Here is a 6,248-nt window from a genome sequence, read left to right as displayed (position 1 = left end):
TATAATAAATAAAATAACCTAGAACAGCTGGAACAGCTGGAGTCTGCGGCGCTTACTCTCGTTGAACCTTCTCAGTAGAGTATCTTTCCATTATTTTCTTGTCTTTCTTGTCAAGTCTCTTTCAAATGCCAGTTGCACTAAATGGGCCTTTCGCTGATGTAGCATGCTCCTTCGTTTGTCCGTGAACACATTTTTCAGAGTAGAAAATGAGTTTTCGCATGTAGCTGTAGAAGCTCCAAATGTCAGCGCACATTTCATTGCAGCGAGTACACTAGGCATAGCTTCAAGCGTGGTATGATGCTCCTGGAGTATTTGTTTAAGTGTTAATTTCTCGCCACTAGAAATCGATCTAGCCAGTACTTTACGCAGGAATTGTCGGGCCACAACAAATTCTGAATGAATCACTTCCGAATTAGTTAAGTTCATCATATCTTGTACGAGTTGCGCATCCAAGAAAGTGCTGTCATACTGTGGATCAAAAGCTGAAAGAGCTTCAATGAACTTAGCTTCTCCGAAACGCTCCAAGATTTCTGCAAGCACTGCATCCAAAGTACTGTAGTATAATCGTCTGAGCTCTTCTTGATTTCCCAAATCACCTTGAGCCTGGCCAATGCTTTCTTCCAGCAGATATTCTTGAAGGCCTTTGTTGATGGTCCGCTTTCGTTTGGGAGGTCTTGGCATTTCAGTGTCGTCGGCCTTCTCCCACAGCTCTAAGAAGTCAGATTCACTGCGCAATTTCGTAAGGCATTCTGAAGCACATGTAACTAATTTGACTGCACTTAGAAGGTCCATGTCCTCTGACTGCATCAGTTTGTTTGGAGCATCAAGCAGCTGTAGAATCTTATACACCATGTGGGCAATGAACTTGAAGCTAGTCTCTGATACTTCCCTAATCAGGCCAGCTGCTTCCATGCGCACCTCCATCTCGTATCTGCGGATTCCATTGATCTCGGCTAACAACTCAGTAATGTCTTGAAAAGAATTCAGAATTGTTTTGACCGTTTGAAGATGCCCTGTCCATCGCTGTTCAAGTAATCTCTTAAGCTGCTGCCCTCCGTACAAGACAGCAACGGTTGGCTTCTTTATGAATTTATAAAGCAAGTTGCACACATTAAAGAAGTCTTCAACCGCAGGCTCTGTGGATATTGCATGAACTACCACAAGATGGAGCTGATGATTGAAGCAATGCAGTACGGAATCACTCTTCCTAATTTGTCCTGCAAAATGTTCTGTACTCCTCTGTTTTTTCTGGACATGAGAGAGGCCCCGTCATACACCTGGCTCAATATTTTAGAAGTACTGAGCCCATTCTTTTCAAGCTCTGTAATTATTGTGTTGGTCATGGTCTGGGCATCCCCTTTTTCAGTTGTTTTCATGGAAAGAAGTCGCTCTGTGACTTGATAATTGTCCTTAACAAAGCGAACGATTATGGAAATATTTTCCATTCCAGTTGGGTCACGTGTGCCATCTACTTTGACTGTGTACCACGAGTCTGCAACTTCTCTAACTATTTCTTCAGTCACCAGACTGCTCATGTTTGCAATGACATCAATTTGAATTTTGTGAGAACTGTATGTTGCATTGCGTGGTATTGTCTTCATAACACTCCTCAACTCTGGGTCTTTTCGGAGGGTATATTTGAATAATGAAAGGAAAAGCCCACTTTCATCCTCTGTTAGACTATCAAAAGCATCTGTGCTTCCCCTTAGCGGCAAATGATTCACAACAAGAAATTCAATCATGTCCACTACAGAGGAGAGGTAGTAGCGATTCCTAGCTAATTGGTTACTGTTAACCATAGTGGAAATTTCAAGTCCACTTTCAGCCCGTTTTTCTCTGTCTTTCCAGAGTGCCATGCTTGTAATGTGTTCTTTCGACGCTGCATGTTTGTTAAGGCCTTTTCCCGCCTCTACAGCGTGTTTCCAATCACTGAAGCCCCTTACAGTGAAAGCTGAGTCTGATGGAGAAATTAAGTATTTCCTGTATGGAAAACAAAATGCAGCATCTGCTTCCATGGAGTATTCCAACCACTCCCGTGACGTATACCATGACGCAAAAAATTATCAATGCTGGTTGTAGCAAAGGCGAAGAGGAAAATGTCTTAACTTAACCTGATTCGGTTTATCCTCACCAAGGTCGAAAGGCACTCTTGGCGATCCAGGCGTGCATGAGCTAGAGCATGAGGGCAGAGGATCAATCGGTGTTGGTGTCTTGTCGACTGGCGTGTCTACTGTGTTGCTGTTGGATGCTTGCAATTGCACGGTCGCATCTGGCAAACTATGGGACCGATTTATCATATATTTTCATGTATCCATTTTTATACTGCCTTATGGTAATCTATCTAGCCATCATTGATGAATCACGCAATTGTAAGAAGCTCCCTGATAGGCTAGCGTTACTAGGAGACAAATCTCCGCCTACCACCAGTCTGACGGTCATGTCAGATTTTTGCCTGATATTTTTTTAGTGGTTATGGTATGATTAAAACTCGATTCAATTTAAAATTGGTAACGTTTTGTATTTAAATTTTTTATTGAAATTACACCACATTTATGTCACATTGTACGTATTTAATTACGTTTTTACATTCGCTTCTGCCAGGTTTGGGAGGAGCCCCCCTTGACGCCGGGCCTGTATGATTCAAAGACAACTAAATTTTAACAGCCCCTTTTTGCCACCTACTGGTTCTCTTCAGTGTGGCTGTTTATGTGATCCTTAAGTTTTGATGATTGTGTGAAACTCTTTCCGCACTGACCACAAGTAAATGGGTTCTCTCCAGTATGAACTCTCTTATGTACCGTAACGTGTCCTTTTTGTGAGAAACTCTTCCCGCACTGATCACATGCGTATGGTTTTTCTCCAGGGTGTATCCTCTCATGCTGTTTTAAAGAGGTCGCTGAAATAAAAGTCTTTTCACACTCAAAGCACATGTACTCTCTCACACCAGTATGTATTTTCTGATGTACTTTCAAATATTGTATTAATGGAAAACTCTTTCCACACAAATGACATGAATGTGGCCTCTCCTTTGCATGATGTTTCAGGTGTGTTGTCAAGTTTGAAGACCACAAAAATGTTTTGCCGCACTGATCACATGTGTACAGTTTCTCTTTAGTGTGAATGTTCATGTGTAACTTAAGGGTTGATGATCGTGTAAAACTCTTCCCGCACTGATCACAAGTGAATGGCTTCTCTCCAGTGTGAACTGTCATGTGTCGCTCAAGAAGACATTTGCGTGTGAAACTCTTTCCACACTGAGTGCAGGTGAAAGATTCCTTGGCTCTTCTTTTCTTTAAATCTTTCTGTTTGGGTTTTCTGCACTTCTGACATTATTTTTCTCCTCAACTTCACTCAATTCCTCTTTCTCCTCATTATCTTCAATCAACTCTGAAACAAAAGTAAAAACAGTACATTTTCATTAACTTGTTAAAAAAAACAGAAAAGTCCAAACTCCTCATATCGCGCGGGTCAATCACAAATGGTCCTGCGCTGTAAATTAAACTGCCGACTGAAAGCCCACGAGGCTATAAATAAAAATATAAATAAACTCAGTTTCCGTTTATTTGAATTGTGTTCCGTTACTCCAGAAGCGGAAGCGAGAGTGAGAGTTTGAGCAGCTCTGGCGCCTCCTGCTGGACACTCGCCGCATTTCTAACTTGAACTTCTCATTTACACTTTTTTATTAAAAAATTCAGCTACACTGTATTTACACGAAACACAGAAACTAGTGAAACACGGTAACAAATCTGAACAGTTTCACCCTGTACGAATAAATTCGTTGTTATACACAGTACAAGAAAAAGAGATAATGTGACAGATTTAATAAAGTCATGTATTTATTATTGTTTTTACATTGCATATCATTTCAAAGCAGCTTTACAGTGATCAGTGGGTATCAATTGTCAGAAATTATGTTTTAATGACTTTAGCTATTAACGTAGAGCTCTACATAAAGCCCTAATGCGTTTTGCTTTCCCATTTTCAACACAAGTTAGTAACTCAATATGTTTCATATCTATCTGAAATAATACAAAGTTGGGTTTTCCTTTAGCCCAGTTCTGTTTTTGTATATGGTATCTTCTCCATAAAGATTAACACACAAAAAAGGCCACATTTTGTGGTAATCTTTGTCTATTAAAATGAAAGAAAGAAAAAAGTAGGCCAATATCTTTTTCAGAAAATTAAACTTGTATGCATTTACAGAAGAGGCCTTCTAAACTGATCCAAAACATTCTGATAGAAATGCAGTTAGGAAAAAAAAAAGAAAAAAAAAAGATCTGGCCATTTTCTTTCTGAGTCCTACAGAAATCACATCAGTACAAAATCTTTTAACAGGGTACTCCAGATGAATCTCATATCTTATTTATGTGATATTTTTTAGGCAACAAATGCATATTTCCACTGAAATTTCGATTGCTATAGATATTGGGCTGTATTCTGTTAGCAACTTTCCCATCTCATATTGACCGTAAACTCTTGTGTTACCAAATTACTGACACATCTGTACTAAAAAAAACTAAAGAGCTCCATTACCATAAACCATATCCGTACCATCTGGGCACAATCTGCACAGAACAGAAAGTTTAACCCTCTGGTGTGTTTTTATTAATTTTTTTATTTCAATGAAAGTACAATATTTTAATAATGTTTTTTTATTTAATATTTTGTATTTGTAGGGGATTTTATGGTACTAAATTTAATTTATGGAACAGTTATGATCCATTTATTACCTGTTAAGCACTTTTTGAGCATAGACCTAAAAAGTTTCCAACTTTAACTGTGCTAAACCGCATTGGAACACAGACTTCAGTTTAAGTTTGCTCTCTTTTTAAAGCAGACACTTGACAGATTATTCATAGTGAAAAAACTATAAAAAACAAAACAAACAAAAAAGTTATAAAAGTTTATTAATATGATACATGCACAAAAATATATTTTGTCTAGAAGGTGTGATGAAAGAAAGAAGATGAAAGAAATGCTGGCCCTCGTCACTACCAAAGTTGCCCATCCCTGCTCTACAGCGATCTGTCACTCCACATTAAACAGCGCCAAAACTGAATTTATTGTTTAAATACTGTCTGCAATACAATGGGCAGAATTTGAAATCTGAGACTTTGCTTCATATTAAAAGTACCAAGGCACAATACTTATTGCAATTTATTGGATGGGAAGTGCCCTTCAACGTTCCGTCCATTAACTGAAAACAGGCTAGACTAATGGATTCTTGGGATTTAAGAATCGATATCGTTCCGTAAAAATGAGAATCGATTGATATCGAGATATCAATATTTTTTACCCAGCCCTATTTTAATTTACATCAAAACATCAAATTGTCACTCCATAGCAATCGCATATAACAAACAAAAAAACAGAATAATTAGGGCAATAATTAATACATAATAAATAACATATATATACACTTTCGTGCAACCTAGTGGTTTGGGACCTCTGAGTTAAAATGTTCAGTTATTCTAACATATATATAAATATATATAACGGCAATCACTTCAGTTTTTAAAAATAATTATGTAATTAAAATTATTATTCAATTAATTCATACAAATATATATTTAGCACACAAAATAGATGACAGACAGAGAAACTATCTCTACTCTCTACTCTCATTCACTATTTAATTAGCTAGGCTATAGGAAAAAGTAACTGAAGGAAACATCATTCTGCCTAATATCTCCTTTTGTAATAGGGCTGCACGGTATATTATTTCAGCATCGATATCGCGATGTGAGCATCCGCAATAGTCACATCGCAGGACGTGCGATGTTTAGTACAATGTTTTATATAATAAGTGTAATTTTAGTTGTTGTTTTTGTGCTGTAGAGCTACAATTGTAATTTGTAAATAATACAACTATAATTTTGTTATTTACTTTATATTTTAATAAAGTTCTATTTTCACCCCTATAGTAGGTTTCCATAATATTTAGGGGAGAGGGCACAACAATACAATTCTGCTTAGGGCACCCATTTGGCCAGCAAAAAGCCGATGCTATTAGGAGAAACAATGTTAAGTTTGGTCACTGGCTTGATTTACTGACAAACACATACACATACATACAAACCAAAAAAAAAAAAAAAAATGGACAAATAAAATCTGACTTGAATAATTACATATTAAAAATCGCTGATCACAGATCAGACATTAGAATAAACAAGTTTACTTCCATGTTGTGACAATGCTGTCAGGTTTATATCTTACAGTAATAGTCTGTTTGCATAGCCTGCTGCAAA

At 37.5% G+C, this 6,248-nt stretch overlaps 1 pseudogene; it reads right to left on the bottom strand.

Moving 5' to 3' along the window:
- Window positions 1-2,678: 2,678 nt before the first annotated feature.
- LOC107743063 (zinc finger protein 239-like) lies at window positions 2,679-3,649 on the bottom strand (annotated as a pseudogene).
- Window positions 3,650-6,248: the final 2,599 nt, after the last annotated feature.

The sequence above is a fragment of the Sinocyclocheilus rhinocerous genome, unplaced genomic scaffold (genome assembly GCF_001515625.1).
Source record: "Sinocyclocheilus rhinocerous isolate Xijiao unplaced genomic scaffold, SAMN03320098_v1.1 scaffold3880, whole genome shotgun sequence".
NCBI lineage: Eukaryota > Metazoa > Chordata > Actinopteri > Cypriniformes > Cyprinidae > Sinocyclocheilus > Sinocyclocheilus rhinocerous.
The sequence above is the reverse complement of the archived record's forward strand: the minus strand, read 5'-3'. Positions and strand labels throughout refer to the sequence as shown.